Here is an 18681-nt window from a genome sequence, read left to right as displayed (position 1 = left end):
CTAAGAAGTTTCTTAAAAAACTTCATCAGAAAAGACTAGAAAGTGTGATCTGGCCATTGTATATCTACCAACTTCAGATATTATTCTTGCAAGAATAAGACGCCATTACATAGCAACGTGGCCTAACACCAATCAGGCGCTTAGGCCCTCATTACGACTAGCCCGTTAAGAATCCTGTTATATCCTTGACCTAGATTTACCATTATCTAGGCTCACAGTAATCCTGAGTGCAAGAAAAACAGGGAATTATGAATTTTAGAGAAATATAATGGAGAAATCAGGGCTTAGAGACGATTTCCACTTTTTTCCCCAGTATTCCACCAAGACACTTTTCCTGCTTAAGACAGGTGATATCTCCAGCTTGAGTACCACTAATCAGCAGTGTTCTTTCAAAACTGATAGTTGACTCGACAACTCATGTTGTTAAGCTCATCGTAATTAACAGGCCACTCATAATGAAGGCCTTAGAGACTGACTTAGAGTTTTGGGGATGCAGGACACCCACCAAAATGGAGCCACCTTTCTTCTGCCCTATTTAGAGTGAATAGCCATCTGTGCACTTTGAAAAGGATGGACAGGATTTTGACCACTTTTTGGTGTATGTCCCACATAGTCCAAACTTTAAATGAGGCCTCTAGTTCTCTGACAGCATGAAAAAAGAATGTTAATGAGAGAAGATGGATGCTATATTCAGTGGGGATTCTACTTAATAAGGGCACTGAATCCCTGATTTTATGTTCATAGACAGTCCACAATTGTCAAACATAGATATCAATGGGTTAAACATGTTAGTGACCATGCATATAACCAGTCATTACATGCTAACCATCCAGGTTTGAATATCAACAGTATGCTTCATTGTTAACATAAACTAATCCTTCAAAATAACAATGAAATACGACACACTTAGGTGCGTATGATAACACTTACATGGCCTCAAACTCATAATCTTTGTGATGAGAGGTTTCAACATGTGAACCAACCAAACAGATAACAAGAACTCTGGCCACAGACTTAGCAAATATCTTTCGGTGAGAGTAAGGTGTGGTTGGTGTGGTGGATCCTTTTGTGCAGGGGAGAAGCAACACTAATCCTGGTGATTCCCTGCTGGTCGAGTTTTACCTTGAGTGTGATTCAGAGTAGGCCAAAAAGTGTTGCTCTGTACCTTTTCTTGTGAGATTGAATACTATTGATTCTTTAGTGGAGTTGTCAAAGTTGTTGAGCTTGCTCTATGTTTGTTGTTGTGCTTGTATTTGTGAGAAAAATTGAATGGAGGATGAGCCGCTGCGAGTATTGAAATGGAGGTCACAGTGTGCTGCAGAGAGATTGGGCAGTTGGCGTTAGTGCTGCGCTGTTATTGGTTGTAACGTCATAGAGTACTGTGCTGTGCTGTTATTGGTTGTTGATACCGAACGAGAACTGTAGGTAAAGAAATTGTTTTTGGTTTGAGACGAAATTTCTAATGTGATTGTTGAGATTAGTGCTGGAAAATACATTCTTCAAGGCTATATAAAATCTGATAGGGGGATGTGAGAATGCCTGCTCGAGAGGGGGAAGAGGCACCACCCAAAGACACACCAGGTCATTTTATGGAAATAAATAAGGGCCTTCATACATGTGTTTGGCTGAGTCAATTGCATAAGATCACAGAGCAAGAAGGTGCATTGGTGTTTCCATGCTATGGCACATTTAATTTGAGAATCATTTAGAATCATTGAGAAGGAAGGTGCATTGGTGTTTCTATGCTAAGGCACATTTAATTTGAGAATCATAAAAAATTTGTATGGTTTAAAATATTTTTAAGTTACTGATTATATATACATAAATAAACATATTTATTTATTATTTTGTTACATTTTAAATAAATGATTACAATATAATTTAAATAGAAAATATTTGTTTAATAATATTTTTAATTTAATATATGTAACTAAATATATATATATATATATATATATATATATATATATATATATATATATATATATATATATATATATATATATATATATATATTCGTTTCACAACAAAACTCCTTCCGGGTCCCTTGACCCATGAAAGGTGGCGTGGACGTCGGCGGAGTGAATCCGACACAAATATGCTCTCAATAACCAAAGTCCATAACCCACGCTCTCAGGAAACAACACGGAGACACCAAGATGAAGCCAGTGCTGTTTAATCCACAACGCGTTTCGCCGACAAACGGCTTGATCACGTGAATTAGCGTTACCGTATCAGTGCCATATATCACAAAACAGTGGAAATGAACAGAGGACTGTTATGGCAAGTCATTGTAAAAGTAAAGTTTCCTGATACAAAATTGTCGAAAACACTAAATAAAGAATTTGCGACACAGTGTGAAAACAATGTTCGAAAATCACATACTTTCCACAAAGAATATATATATGCATTCAAGTGAAACGTAAAAACTGCGCACACATATAAATTAATACATGAATATGTTAGCAGCAAAAACGCGGCAAATTCCGCAATGAAAAGGGCACATCGAACCTGTGGATCTCCTCATGCATCAACGTCTCACCCTACTTGCACGCCCAATGCGTGTAAAACGGGGAGGCTCGCTCAGTTTCGCAGGCGTCTGAAATTTAGTATGCGCCTGCGCACAAGAACAGAATAGAAGCACTTGTGACAATGATGGAATGTCAAAAATAAATACAACAAGGGAGGAGCAGGGAGAGAGAACTTAATGGCAAGTGCCCAAAACATACTCTCCAATAAGTAGTCAGTCCAGTCACAAGAACAATAATACAGGCACTTGTGAAAATGATGGAATGTCTCAGACTATACCGAGGGAGGTGCAGGGAGAAAGGTAATCTTAGTGGCAAGTGCCTAAAAAAATACTCTCACATAAGAAGTCAGTCCAGTCTAATTCCAATTCTTAGTGATGGCAGATCCATAACGCAAAGGTGCTCATGTGACAAGAACCGGATTAGGGGAGAGGTCCCGTGAGGTGAAGTGACGGTGAACTGGGCCCCATATCTCGGTCCTACAACAAAACAAATAGACAAAGACAATTAAAAACAGTTTCATCAAATTGAAAAGTTACATGAAGCTAAAATATAATCATCAGACAGTCAAACATGGTGAAAGAAGAAGAACGATATAATCTAGTTACATTATTCCTTAAGGTGTACGGCTAGCTCCTCATCCTGGTTAAGACCCCCCGGGGTCTTGGTTTGGAAGTCAATGATGAGTTTGGACTCCCTTTGACGTAATTTGAGTACCCTGTTGCCCCCTCTGGGATTTTTTCCTATCTGTTCCAAGATGAAAAAACTCAGATCCTTGACATTAGAGAAATGTTTATCTCTAAAATGTCGTGCCACTGGGTATTTAGGGTCAAAGTTACTGATGGCTCTAGTATGCTCCAATATTCTTTTTTTGGCCATACATGTCGTACTACCTATATACCATTTGTTGCATGTGCATGTAATGGCATATATCACAAAAGTCGAGCTGCATGTCAGGAAAGGTGCAATCTTTTTCTGGACACCATTGTACATCACTTCCTTTACAGATTTACTGTTGGCACAGGCTTTGCAGTGCCCACATGGGAAGAAACCATCTAATCCCTGTATATTGCTGGGTGGGTACACTGTGATATCACTGTGAACTAGCATATCCCGGATACTCCTCCCCCTTCTGTACGTTATGCTAGGTCTGGGAGGTAGTTCTTTCCCTATAACACTGTCCGTTTTGAGAATGTCCCAATTTTTGGCTACAATTCTCTTGATATCTTGGGAGTCAGTGCTATAGGTAAGGATAAGTCTGGTAATATCCCCACCTTCCTCCTTGTTCTCAGTGTTGTCTATGAGGGTATCAGGTCTTTGGATATTGTTGGCTCTATCCTTAGCTCTTTTAAGGACCCAATTAGGATAACCTCTCTCCTTGAATCTGTCAAGAATGATACCACTCTCTTCCAAGTATGCTGTCGCAGTGTTGCAGTTGCGTTTGGCCCTCAGTAGTTCTCCAAAAGGAATACTCCATTTCATCTTATCTGGATGACTACTGAGGGCATGAAGCACACTGTTGCCCGCAGTCGCCTTGCGAAAGAGTGAAGTATGGATTTCATTGTTCACATCTCAAGATATTCAATGTCCGTATGGCTTTTACAGCCACTGAGAACAATGTTCCGGGAGTTGCAGTTTAATTTCGTTATGAAATTATCTGCTTCCTCAATGGTGCCTTTCCACACAATAAAAAGGTCATCGATGTACCTCAGCCACATCGATACCTTTTTAAAATCCTGTTGTAGAATGGGGTCAGATCGAATATCACTTTCCCATTTACCCATGAACAAGTTGGCAAAACTAGGCGAAAAACACGAGCCCATGGCAGAACCACTGACCTGTCTAAATAGTTCTCCATTGAAAAGGAAGATGTTATTTTCCAGACAGTATCTCACCATGTTGAGCAACATACGAGTATGCTCTCTGAATTTAATATGTCTGCTTTTCAGAAATTCTTCACAGGCTTCCACACCTTGCTCATGATCAATAATGGTGTAAAGACTCTGTACGTCAAGTGTTATGAGTACAGAGCCTGCCTCCCAGTTAAATTTCTCAATCTTATTGAGAAAGTCTTTCGTATCACGAACATAACTTTCTAGTTCCATGACATGTTCTCTCAGAAAATGATCTATGTATTTAGAGACTCTTTCTGACACACTGCCACGAGAAGACACAATGGGTCTCCCCGGCGGTCTAGTGGCATTTTTGTGTACTTTAGGTAACAAATAAAGTACCGGTAAAATAGGATAATCACATTTCAAGTATTCATATTCCTCCCATGTAATGATACCCCTCTCTTTCCATTCAAACAGTAGATCCCACAAAACACAAATACTTTTTTCATAAATTTCCATTTCAATACATTCATAGAACTTTTTATCAGATAATTGTCTGTTGGCTTCTTCTAAATACATTTCCCTGTCGAGGACAACAATATTTCCTCCCTTATCTGCAGGGCGGATGACGATAGAATCATCTTCCATTAATGATTTGATAGCCTCTCTTTGTTTGTATTTGAGATTTTGTCTGTTTTTGGATTTGTGCCTCTGTTTGTGTCGTAGATCATTTAAGTTTTTGTTGACACATTCATGAAAAGAGTCAATGTTATCATGGGGTAGGATAGGTATAAAGTTGGATTTGTTCTTGAACTTGGTATTAGCTGCAGTGTCTGTACATATATCCAAGTCTGTAAGCATTTGTGTAGAACTACAAGGGGTGCCACCCTCCCCATCATTGGCTCCCAATTCCATTACAGTGTCCAAAATCTCAACATCAGCTATGTTGAAATTATATACGCTTGAGATGTCAGTAATGTTGGAAGGGTTTTCACTGCGATCTCCCTTAAGTTTATACCATTTCTGTAATTTCAATTTACGTGTATATTTGAATAAATCTATGCGATTATCAGTGTATCTAGATGGGAAAGAAGGGCAGAATGACAATCCTAAACACAGGGTTCTCTTCTCATTCATATTGAGTTTTCTTTTAGATAGGTTCACTATGGTCATATTTACCATTTGATCATCCATTAGTATTTCTTTTTGGCGCGTCCCTTGTTGGTTCCCATATCGCCACGTCCCTTGTCGCTTTTGCCATCTTTGTCTAATCCGCGTTCTTCTGTTGCGGCGTTTCCCCTTCCTCGCCCTCTTCCGCGAGCTCCCCGTCCCCTGGGCTTTGGTACCGGTGTCTCCCTGGTTGTTAAACGCCCCCTTCTTAGGGTCCGGTACTCGTCTAAAAAAGTCTGCTTTTTTCCTTTAGGTGGTCCTGTTTCACTGACCAAAGAAATATCTGACTCGCTCCCACTAGTGATGACTTCTTCAGTGCCCACCGTCGCTCCTGATTCATCGGCACCTACTTCTTCATTTCTATACAGGTGGTCATACTTGTGGCTGAATGTAAGAATGCGACCACTGTCATAGTCAGCATAATCGCGATCAAGTTTCCTCTCTTTCCTCGCTTTGATGTCTTCCTCATGTTTGGCTAATCTCTCTTGTATAGGTTTGAGTTTAGCCTCCAAGTTATCAGCCGACAAGCTTTTTTTCAGATCTTCCATGATATCCTTGATTTCTTTCATTAACTCCTCTCGGTCTAACCATGCGTATTTGATTAGAATTTCTAACATTCTGCGCGAACTGTTGGCAGAATTGGTTGACCATTCCTCTAGCATTGCTGGATTCGGTTTTTCATAGGTCGGGGTCGTGAAAATGCGTAACCCCCTCGGTACCATGTTTTGCTCCACATAGTATTGCAGGGATGTTGCTTCCCACCACTTGGTGATTTCTGTCTTTTTGTGTTTCTCATACAGTTTCAGTTTCTGCTCTACTGGTTCGGTTTTCTTGGTAACATCACTCACTTTCGTGGTAGTTTTATTAGTGTTATCTTTTCTCACAAAAAGAGTTTTTGCAGCTCTAGTACGTTCTTCGTCTTCTTCCATGCTGTCTTATTTAAACAGCGTCTGTTGTCCTGGCTGTGTAGTTTTATAGGTATCTCTACGTTGTGTCCCCCCAGTAATTACCGGGTTCCTTTTGCCAGTTATTATATCCTGAAGGCAGTGTTATCACCGCGATACCAATGTCAAAGTGCTCTAACAACGCGAGCACTTGGAAAGTGTTACAGAGTGTGTAGACCCCCACAGGCAATCGTTTACTTCAAAATAGATCCAGGGCGGTATGCAAATAATCTCCCGCTGCCCCGGAGTGTCCAGGTAACGCCGAGCAACCTACGCTGCCCGTTGTTCACCCCCCACACGCCAAAGGACGGAAAGAAAAGTGCTCCCGCTTACCTGGTGATGCGATTGCTGGGTTTCACAACTCTACCACTGCTCTCTTCAGGAAAGTTCGCCGGCCGGTCTAATGGGATCCTCCATACGTATTCGTTTCACAACAAAACTCCTTCCGGGTCCCTTGACCCATGAAAGGTGGCGTGGACGTCGGCGGAGTGAATCCGACACAAATATGCTCTCAATAACCAAAGTCCATAACCCACGCTCTCAGGAAACAACACGGAGACACCAAGATGAAGCCAGTGCTGTTTAATCCACAACGCGTTTCGCCGACAAACGGCTTGATCACGTGAATTAGCGTTACCGTATCAGTGCCATATATCACAAAACAGTGGAAATGAACAGAGGACTGTTATGGCAAGTCATTGTAAAAGTAAAGTTTCCTGATACAAAATTGTCGAAAACACTAAATAAAGAATTTGCGACACAGTGTGAAAACAATGTTCGAAAATCACATACTTTCCACAAAGAATATATATATGCATTCAAGTGAAACGTAAAAACTGCGCACACATATAAATTAATACATGAATATGTTAGCAGCAAAAACGCGGCAAATTCCGCAATGAAAAGGGCACATCGAACCTGTGGATCTCCTCATGCATCAACGTCTCACCCTACTTGCACGCCCAATGCGTGTAAAACGGGGAGGCTCGCTCAGTTTCGCAGGCGTCTGAAATTTAGTATGCGCCTGCGCACAAGAACAGAATAGAAGCACTTGTGACAATGATGGAATGTCAAAAATAAATACAACAAGGGAGGAGCAGGGAGAGAGAACTTAATGGCAAGTGCCCAAAACATACACTTGTGAAAATGATGGAATGTCTCAGACTATACCGAGGGAGGTGCCGGGGGGTCTTAACCAGGATGAGGAGCTAGCCGTACACCTTAAGGAATAATGTAACTAGATTATATCGTTCTTCTTCTTTCACCATGCTTGACTGTCTGATGATTATATTTTAGCTTCATGTAACTTTTCAATTTGATGAAACTGTTTTTAATTGTCTTTGTCTATTTGTTTTGTTGTAGGACCGAGATATGGGGCCCAGTTCACCGTCACTTCACCTCACGGGACCTCTCCCCTAATCCGGTTCTTGTCACATGAGCACCTTTGCGTTATGGATCTGCCATCACTAAGAATTGGAATTAGACTGGACTGACTTCTTATGTGAGAGTATTTTTTTAGGCACTTGCCACTAAGATTACCTTTCTCCCTGCACCTCCCTCGGTATAGTCTGAGACATTCCATCATTTTCACAAGTGCCTGTATTATTGTTCTTGTGACTGGACTGACTACTTATTGGAGAGTATGTTTTGGGCACTTGCCATTAAGTTCTCTCTCCCTGCTCCTCCCTTGTTGTATTTATTTTTGACATTCCATCATTGTCACAAGTGCTTCTATTCTGTTCTTGTGCGCAGGCGCATACTAAATTTCAGACGCCTGCGAAACTGAGCGAGCCTCCCCGTTTTACACGCATTGGGCGTGCAAGTAGGGTGAGACGTTGATGCATGAGGAGATCCACAGGTTCGATGTGCCCTTTTCATTGCGGAATTTGCCGCGTTTTTGCTGCTAACATATTCATGTATTAATTTATATGTGTGCGCAGTTTTTACGTTTCACTTGAATGCATATATATATTCTTTGTGGAAAGTATGTGATTTTCGAACATTGTTTTCACACTGTGTCGCAAATTCTTTATTTAGTGTTTTCGACAATTTTGTATCAGGAAACTTTACTTTTACAATGACTTGCCATAACAGTCCTCTGTTCATTTCCACTGTTTTGTGATATATGGCACTGATACGGTAACGCTAATTCACGTGATCAAGCCGTTTGTCGGCGAAACGCGTTGTGGATTAAACAGCACTGGCTTCATCTTGGTGTCTCCGTGTTGTTTCCTGAGAGCGTGGGTTATGGACTTTGGTTATTGAGAGCATATATATATATATATATATATATATATATATATCTTTCCACACGTTGTCCTGTCGCAAAGGGAGCGCTTGCCAGTCGGTGCTTGCGTTTGAGGCCAAGACAGTGCCTCACTGCTTATTTCACACAAAAATGATTTCTCGCAGCACACCTCTTGATCTTTTCAAAGATGTTTTATTTCAGATCGTGAATTCCTACGCGTTTCGAACCAGAGTCCTTGTTCACGGCAGTGTTTCACAAATGTCCCATTTCACTTTCCATTATTTATATCCCTGCACATAGGTAACTATTTTTTTTTTATATTTAAATTTTTATTGCAGATTCACAGGAAGCCATGAACAATCAATCAGATATACCAATTATTCAGCGCATGTGGCGCCTCTCACCATTGGTCAGGGGATACACGGCCATTCAGCCCACATCCCGGAGGTTGGGCGGCAAATATCAGGAGAGCGCCATATGTAAAAAACACATTTGAAAGAGCAGGCATGTATTGGGCATTCCGGGAGTCCGCTTTTTCTGTATGTTATTACTAAAACTCCCCCCCTCCCCCTAACGAACAATAAACTTGAGTTTCGTGCTTCCAACATAGCATATACGGATAAGAAACAGCAGCAATTACAGTTCTACTTCCCCCCTCGTCTCTACAGTGCCAGCATAGTCTTTCACAATTCTAAGCCATTAGTAGCAGGAGTCTCATGTCATCTGCAAATTCGGCGTGTTTCGTCCCACCCTTTGTATCGTGGTCCCGACTGTCCCTTTGGTCTGACCCATGGACCACTCCTGGTAGCCCCCCTTCACAGCCCTCCGTCATAGCCCATGATAATGTCTCCATTTGGACCAAACTTTCCGGAATTTTTTTGGGAATCCCCTCGCCTTGTAGGTGACCCTCTCGGCTGCCATATACAGATCCAGGCCTCTCCTCCACTCCTCCAGATCCGGGGGGCAAGCGCCCCCCAGTGCCTTGCGATGTCCCTTTTCGCTACCACCAGCGCAAGGACCAGGAATATAAGGAGTGGGCGAGTCAGGTCTACCTTGGTAGTCATGCCTAACAGTGCCAGTTTGGGATCCCACGGGATCGGCGTCTCCAGGACCTCCTCTAATTCTTGAAATACTTGCGTCCAGTAGGTTTGTATTATGTCACACTCCCATACTGTATGATAGAAGTTCCCCACTACCCGCAAGCACCTAAGGCAGCTTGGGTCCTCTATCTTCCCCATTTTGCTTAGCCGTAATCGGTCGTAGTAGGTTCTATGCAATATATTAAATTGAATGAGCCTTAGTCTAGACTTGATAGCCACCTCCCGGGGGTGCATCAACACTATTTCCCAGTCCAGGTCTTCCAACTCTCCCACTTCAGCCTCCCAAGTAGCCCTGAGGTTTGCCAGGTCTCCCAACATATGGTTGGTCAATGTCTTGTACGTCAGGGAGACCGCTTTTCCTGATAGTCGTTCTTAAAGGAGCCTCCCCTCCAGTGGTGTATACTCCGGGATGTCTAAGAGTGTGATTTTTTGTGCGTTCCAAGCGTGTCGTAGTTGGATATATTTGAAGTGCTGTGTGTTATGCAACCCAAACTCTGCTTTAAGGACTTGAAAAGATTTTAGTTCGCCCTTGGCCACCACATCTCCTATAGTTGCAATACCAAGATCGTCCCACCTTTGAAAGCCTCTCAATTTGTGAAGTTCTGCGAGCCATAGGCAGTGCCACAGCGGTGTCTGCCTCGTGGGTCTCCTACCCCACCCCATACATCTTGCGGCCTTTGTCCATGCGCTAATTGTGATAGATGTAGCCAGGAGGAGGTGTGCCCTACCAGGACTCCCATAAAGGTAGCACAGTAGGTTCTTTGAAGACATTGTCCGTCTCTCCAAGGCGTACGTCGGGTGGTCCACCAGAGCGTGGAGCCAATCATTGATCGGTGTTAGATGTTCAGCCCAATAGTAGGCCTCTATGTTGGGGAGCGAGATCCCTCCGCTATACTGGTGCCTCTGAAGCGTGGATAGCGCCACCCTAGCATGTTCCTGCGGAAGACCGCCACGGGGATCGGGTAGTATTCGTTTTGTAGGGCGTAGAGAAATTTCGGCAGAGTGACCATTTTATACATGGCCGCCCTACCCAGGAGTGTCAATGGGAGCTGTCTCCACCTGGCCATATCCGTCACCGCATTAGTTATGATCCGTTCCAGGTTTCTGTGGAACGAAAGGGTTGCATTGGTGGTGACATATATTCGAAGATACTGGAAACCTTCCGTGGTCGTCAACAGTTTGTCTGGCAGCCTCCTCCACTGGTCACGTCCCCCAGGGTCGTAGAGTATGGATTTATGCCAGTTAATTGTGTGTCCCGCCATTTCACCATATTTCTCTAGTTCACGGAAGATCGCCGGGACGGTGATCTCTGGTTCCGTAATATAGAGCAGGACATCGTCCGCATAGAGCGATATCTTTTCTGAAGTCGTGTCCGTGTCCCTGCTCAAGAAACCATGAATATCAGTGTTTTGCCGGATCCTGGCAGCTAGCACCTCTATGGTGAGCGTAAAGAGGAGGGGAGACAGGGGGCATCCCTGTCGGGTGCCTCTCTGGATTTGGATCTCGCGCAAGAATTCCCCATTCACCCTCACCCTGGCCCTCGGGGCAGTATAGAGAAGCTGTACCCACTTGATAAAGTTGGGTCCACAACCTGCCTTACGGAGCACTGCGAATAAAAAGGGCCAGTGCACCGCGTCAAATGCCTTCTCGGCATCCAGGGAGAGGAACCAATGTGGGTCGCTTCGCCCTTTCACCTCCTGTAGCCAATTATGGGTTCTTCTAAGGTTCAGTTTGGTTGCCCTGTCAGGTAGAAAGCCCGATTGGTCCAAATGAACTAAGCTTGTAATGACTGTTCTCAAGCGGGTCGCCAATATGGTTGCTAACAATTTGACCTCCGTGTTTAGCAGGGAGATAGGCCGGTATGAGGCGCAGTCCTCACGCGGTTTGCCCTCCTTATATATGGGAATGATTGTGGCCATAACCAGATCCGGGGGGAGCTCTCCTTCCTTGAAGGCCCCCGCGAAGAGGCCCTTGAGATGGCGGGTCAAAAGGTCTGCCGTGCGTTTGAAGAACTCCGCGGGGAAACCATTCGGGCCCGGGGTTTTGCCCGGCCGCAGTCTGGCCATGGCTTCCGTGATATCATCAGACGTTATGTCTGCCTCCAGGGTCTCCAGGGCCTCCGGAGGTAAGACCGGCAGTGGCATAGTGTCCAGGTATTGTAGAGCCTCTTCATGAGTTGCAAGTTCACGGGCTGCGTATAACTTTTCAAAATAGGTGGCAAATGCTTCCGCTATCTCAGCGTCTGTGTTAACAGCAAACCCCTCCGAGGTGTCTATGCTATCTATCCATCTTGACGCCCGCTCCTTTTTGCTGAGCCATGCCAGGAGTTTCCCTGACTTGTCCCCCACATCATATAACCGATGGAGGGTGGCTAGGGATTGTGTCTTCGCCTCGTCTGTAGCCAATGCTCTATACTGTTTCTGGGCATCAAGTAGTCGTCTGAGAGTCCCGCTATCTTCAGGACCTCCTGTTCTAGGGCAGTCACCTCGGCCTGGAGTTTCCTCCTTTCCTCCCTCAGTCTGGAGTTTATCCTATCTCGTAATACTGGTTTTAGGGCTTCCCACAGAGTGACACTAGAGTCTATCGTACTTTCATTTTCCGCAATATACACCTTAATATCTGCTCGAATGCCCCTCAGTATGGCGGCATTCTGGAGATCCCAGGCCGCCAACCGCCAGGAACCCCTGTGCTTGCCTTGTTCATGTCCAACCCTCACATACAGTGGCGAGTGATCTGATATGCCCCTGGCCCTATAGTCTGCGACATCTTTTGACCTCAGATACTGACGGGACATGAAAATATAATCTAGGCGCGAGAACACCTTGTGCGACCCGGAATAGTATGAATAGGTTCGCTGAGTCGGGTGAAGCCACCGCCACACATCTGTAAGTCCAATCGTGGACATCTGAGTGAACAAAGCGGTGTGGTGCGCCGTCCTTGCAATGTCTCCCGATCTATCGAGCCACGTGTTCATAACAGCGTTAAAATCGGCACCCACCACTTGGAAAGTGTCCGCCGTGTCCAGGAGTATGTTGGCCAGGGCGGTGAGTGTACGAGACTGTAGTTTGGGTGGTGCCTTTACTGAGAGCAGTGTATAAGTGCGCCTATTCCAGGTGCCCTGTACTCCCGCGTATGTCCCCTGTGTGTCAACCCAGGTGCTGGTGATGCAGAATGGTGAGGACTTTTTAACAATGACTGCCACCCCTCTGGAGCCAGACGTGTATCCCGCATGGGCCAGTACTCTGTACCGGCCTCTGGCGATGAAAGCGCACTGAGTACCCTTGAGGTGAGTTTCCGGCAAGCAAATAATGTCAGGGGCCACCCTTTTTATGTAGGCGTTCACTAGGCCCCTCTTTATCTTAGAGCCTAGGCCATTGACGTTCCATGACAGGACACTCAAGCTCTGATTGCCCTCCTGCGGGGTTACTACGGCACCTGCCATTGGAAGATGTGAGAGACGTATGTGGTTAGACTATGGCACGTGTAGGCGCCGTGGAGGCCCAATGCATGCTGGTGCACATTAACTTCTGTATTGTCCTTTCCCCAACTGTACCCACCACTACCCCTTCCCAGGCAAACTTGAACCGAAGCACCCCCTCTCCCACCCCCCTCCCCACCTCCCTCTCCATCCAGTCGCATCCCAACACAGGACATAACTTTCCGTAAGAGTCGGCCTGTCGCCCACCCACAAATCCCTCCCTTCACTTAACCAAAGAACAGTAAAACGTGTAAAACAGGGAAGCGTGTCAACTTGCGTGCTCTCCTCTGTCGGGCTGCCATTCCCAACGTCCAAGTGCACAACCTTTCAAAGATCGTGCCAGCGTGCGGATATCTGCTTCACACCGTGTCTGCTCAGTAGGCCGGGTAGTAGCATCTCATGAGTTTTTTGAGTCTCTGATTCGGGCGCACTTTGGAGTCCAGGAAAGTCTTGTTCCAGCACTCGAATCTCCTCCACCAGCGGGTGGGCGGATGAACTTCCTTCCTCATCTTCTTCACCTCCAGACTTGCAGCTCTCAAGGTCCTCCTCATCGTCTCCCTCTGAACGAGCAGTGGTGCGTAGAGGATCAAATCTTGAGCCAGTCCCAGCAGCCCCCCTCGGGGAGGCAGAACAGCCACCCCGTACACTTCCCGTATCTCGGCCGCGGTAAGGTGTCGTCGGGATTTGCTTCCTAGACCTCCTCGACTTGAGTCTCTGTGCTCTCGGCAGTTCCCAGTGGGTTGTACTTCTTAGGGACTTATCCAGGAAATCTCGGCCAGCGGATTCTCTACTATTAAGGATCGGGCGTTCCTCCAGCCATTGCCAAGCGTCCTCGGGGTGGGTGAAGAAGAGCGACTGTTCCTTGTATATCACCTTGAGTTTCGCCGGGAAGAGGAGCATGTAGGAAATCCTTAAGTCTCTGAGTTTCGCCTTCACAGAGTCAAAGGCGCGACGTTGTTTCTGGACCTCCTGACTATAGTCCGGAAAGATCATGATGTGTGCATTTTCCAGACGAATCTCACCCAACTTCCTCGCCTCTCTCAGGATAAGGTCTCTGTCAGCGAAATTAAGGAAACGCGCTATGACTGGCCGTGGTCTCGCCCCCTCCGGAGGTTTTGCTAGGAGGGCCCTGTGTGCCCTCTCGATGATGAAACAGGACGAGAATTGCACCTCTGGGAAAGTTTCAACCAGCCACGTGTGTAGGAAGGAGACCATATCTGTTTTCTCAATTCCCTCCCTAAAACCAACAAAGCGCAGGTTGTTACGTCGCGCTCTATTTTCGGCGGCGTCGACCTTCCATAGCAGTTGGCGATGGGACGCCTGGAGCTCCGCCATATCCTTTCGGAGGGTAGTGATTGAGTCTTCTGCCTCACCCATCCGCGTCTCCGCAGTGGCGACCCTGTCGGATAGGTTCCGGAAGTCTTGGCGCAGGAGTGACACCTCCGAGCACACTTCTCCTATCTTTACCTCCAGGGCCGCTCTGGACTCCTGAATGTCCGTCCGTGAGGCCTGGATAGCCCCCATCAGCAACTCAGTGTCCGAGCGTGTGCATGCCTCGATGCGGAGGCTCTCCGTTCCTGTACGCGGGGCGGTAAAATTGTCTATGGTCCCCTGTTTGGGCCCTCTCGGTGGTATGTCACTCTTTCCCATGATTCGCCGGATCCACTCGGTCAGCACTCCGTGCAGACGGCGCGACACCCCAGGCCCCGGACGCCACTCACTGCCCGGAAGGATGGTCCGTCGAGTGCCGCGTCTTCCCGAGGGCGCCTGTGTAGGCGCCGTACCCCGCAGGTCTCACTGGGCACCTTCGTCTTCCTTTCCATTAGTCCTGCAGGCCGGGTAGCTGGCGGGCGGCGTCTGGGGGGTCCTTCAAATCCCTCTTCTCCGTTGGCTCATCCAGGTCGGGCAGCAGTAGGGGTAGGCACACGCACAATGAAGAACCTTCTACACGGGGTGCCCCTCTAGGTGGATGTCAGTGCGTGGCCCAAAGCGACGGACCACCCGGGGGGGGGTCGAGATCGACCGGGACTCGCCTTCCCTCAGCCCGCGGCACCGACCATCAGCTCGGGGTACCCCGGGTGCCGTGTAGTCTCAGAGCGGCTCCCCACGCCGTAAGCACCTCCACCTCCAGTGACGCTGTCCAGAGCCGCTCTCTCCCTCGCTTCACCGCCCAGTATCCGGGTCTAGGTTCCCCAGGTGGAACGCCGGTATCCCCTGAGGATCTGTGCACTGGCTACAGGGCGACCTTCTCTCGTAGCCTATAGATGATGCCGCCCCCCCTGCGGATCACCCCGGGATCGGATTTCTCCTCCGTCCACTGACAGTTCCACTATCCGCAGGGTCAGCGCCAGGCAGTGGGGGGGAGGCTCCAGCCGCCGGCAGGGTCAAACTCCGAGGGACAGGCAGCCGCCGTGATCGGAGCCGCGGCGTCCCACGCACTAGTCCGCGGCTACGGCCGCCATGTTGGTAGAGGCGCCGGAGGGCAGAAGGGACCAGGCGGCCCACTCCTGCAGTCTCTGTCGCTCCCCGGGCCCTCTAGGCTCTCCTCACCTTCGCGCCCTCTGACTCACTGGGCCTGTGTAGGGGGGGACAGCTGTCAATACGGCCTCAGTTCCTCTGCGCCTCGACTGCCGCCATATTGGTGAAGGAGGGAGACCCGACGGGGCTCTCCCGGCAGTGTGCCGATGCCTCCCAGGCCGCCCGGATCTTCACAGGGGCACTCGGAACCGAGTCCGGCAGCAGCGCCCCTCGCTAGTATGTCCCGTGGAGGTAGGAGCAGCCCCAGTCAGCGCCGATCCCATATCTCCGCCTCGGCGGTCGCCATCTTGCCGGTCTCAGGGCGCTCGGGGGGGGGTCGCATTCAAGTCGGCGCCGCTCCGTAATCTGCTGCTGGCTCCGCGCGAAAGTGGTCTCCGCGGGGTCCTACCAGTCAGGGGTAGGTCATTTATCAATTTGGTGTGACTTGGGATATCATAAAAGACGGATCTTGTGGCAGCTCGCCGGAGCTCCGGAGAGTCACGTCCTAGCCAGTCATGGTGCTGGCCACGCCCCCCCACATAGGTAACTATTGCGGTGCATTTTGGGTCTTGTAGTATTTACATCCCTTTTAACATTTGTATGTTTTTTGGTTGTTTTTTAACAAAACTTTATTTGCCAAACGCACATTTTTGTTATTTCGCATTTACAGTTTAAATTTTTCTGTTTTTACAGGCCAGCCAGTGCGAGTATCATAAAGCAGGAAGCCATGATTGTTAGCTCACCGTACTTTCCCAGTTTTGGAAAGATATCCTGATTCATCTACATGAATCATCGATCCGTGTTGCTTTCGAACAGCGTGGATCCTGGTGTGAGATTAGTGACTAAGTGTCAAAATATTGGCACATAATAAAGAAAGACCCAGACATTGGAAACAGCATAGGAGACCGCCCATTGGTCTCATACAGAAGAGCACCTAATCTAGCTGACCATCTAGTGAGAAGTCACTATGAAGCAAAAAAACCTGAATCTTGGTTGAAAGCAATGGAAAGTGAAAAGGGACATTTGTGAAACACTGCCGTGAACAAGGACTCTGGTTCGAAATGTGTAGGAATTCACGATCTGAAATAAAACATCTTTGAAAAGATCAAGAGGTGTGCTGAGAGAAATCATTTTTGTGTGAAATATATATATACATATGTGAGTTTAAAAAAAAGGTATAATAGTTATATTTATTTTTAAATTAATTAAATATATTTAATTTGTATTATATTAGCGTAACTGTTTAATTTATTTAATGTATAAGATTTATATTTATATATTTTAAAAATCAATATTTTGTACAACAATATTAGTGACAACAATATTTTTTATCCTGTATTTTTGTAATTTACAATATAAGTGTAGGATGACGATATTTATGTCAAAATATTATGGTAGGGCGATTTTTTGTCAGTGAACTAAACACACTACCAGCCAGGATAAGAAGCATCCAGGAGCCTATACGCTTCAGAAAACAGTTAAAAACATTGCTATTTCCAAGAAAACTACGCCACCACACATCCCAGCAAAAGAACCTGCAAAGACAGTTGCACCCTCAAGCTCAATCTTTACCTTGTAATCCACAGATTAGAAACAACCCAACCAGCAAACTTCTTTTGATAACTAGGTAAATTAAGGAGAGCTGACCTATGCATCACCAGAGGATTTTGGTGCATTACCAGATATACTAAAGCTAGTAAACCTGGGAATGTGTCAAAATACTATGCCTTCCACAGTGAGGCATAATGAAGAGACACATCTTTATTTCTCCTTGTTACTTTCCCATTCTATGTGTGCTGATTTCTGCAGCACACATTGTAAGAGGAATATGCCTCTAAGGATTGTTTTAGTGCAGGAAGTTGTTCCTTCCTGCACAAAAACAACCCTGCCTGTAATGCAGGCACTCTTGCACCATGGCAGAAGGGTGCCTGCATTGGTGCTAGGCAGCACACAGTGTGCCAGCACTTGTAGACAGCAGAAATTTGCCATATCTTTGTAAATATGATGCATTTCGGCTCCCTGCCTTTCACAGAACTCAGTGCAGCAAGTTGCTTTGCTGAGTTGTATTGCTCGAAATGTAAGTAAATCTGCTCCTACATTTCTGATTGGACAACCTAGGGCAGTAACCAACTAGGCAGACTATAATCATAAGAAATGCCATAATGGGCCAGCAGAGCTCTTTAAAGCTGCCACATTACTGAGAAACCATAAACTAAGGGGCTGTGTCTCTCACACCTCATCATCCACCACACTGCTGCGTACGGCATCCCATAACACGATAACCACACCTAGGTGGTCATCATGCACAACATGGAAATACTTTCCATATTGACTCTCAAAGCAAAGACAGCATCCTTCTAACCACACACCACCCTATATTATGTAGCTTGCTGTCCATGTAGGTAAGCGCTTCAATGCCACACATAGAGGTAGTAAACGCTATACTAATGGGCAATATGATACAATAACATATTTATCTCTTGAATCACCAAGATTTGTTTTGATCCTACTAAATTCCTTTTTTCCATCACACTGCAGAGTTATAAAACAAAATATACTTCATTTGGACTTTCAAAACTACTGGTAAATGTTGATATATGTTTAGAGTTCATTTACAGATATTTTATATTTTTTGCGAATTAGAAACAAATTGACATCCTAAAGTATTTCTTTTTGCACTCCCTGTAGCCAAGCCACTGGAATTATGAGATTCTGCTGCCACAGAACTATGCAATTCTGCAGCTGCTGCGTTTTCAGCATAATTATGAATTTACCGCATTTGCACATAATGCATCATCGGATACATATTCTGGAGATTTTTTTAAAAACTGCTTTTGGTCCTAGCTCAAACAGATCAAAAG

Source organism: Lissotriton vulgaris, chromosome 7, assembly GCF_964263255.1.
Source record: "Lissotriton vulgaris chromosome 7, aLisVul1.2, whole genome shotgun sequence".
Classification (NCBI taxonomy): domain Eukaryota; kingdom Metazoa; phylum Chordata; class Amphibia; order Caudata; family Salamandridae; genus Lissotriton; species Lissotriton vulgaris.
Note: the sequence above shows the minus strand (reverse complement) of the source record.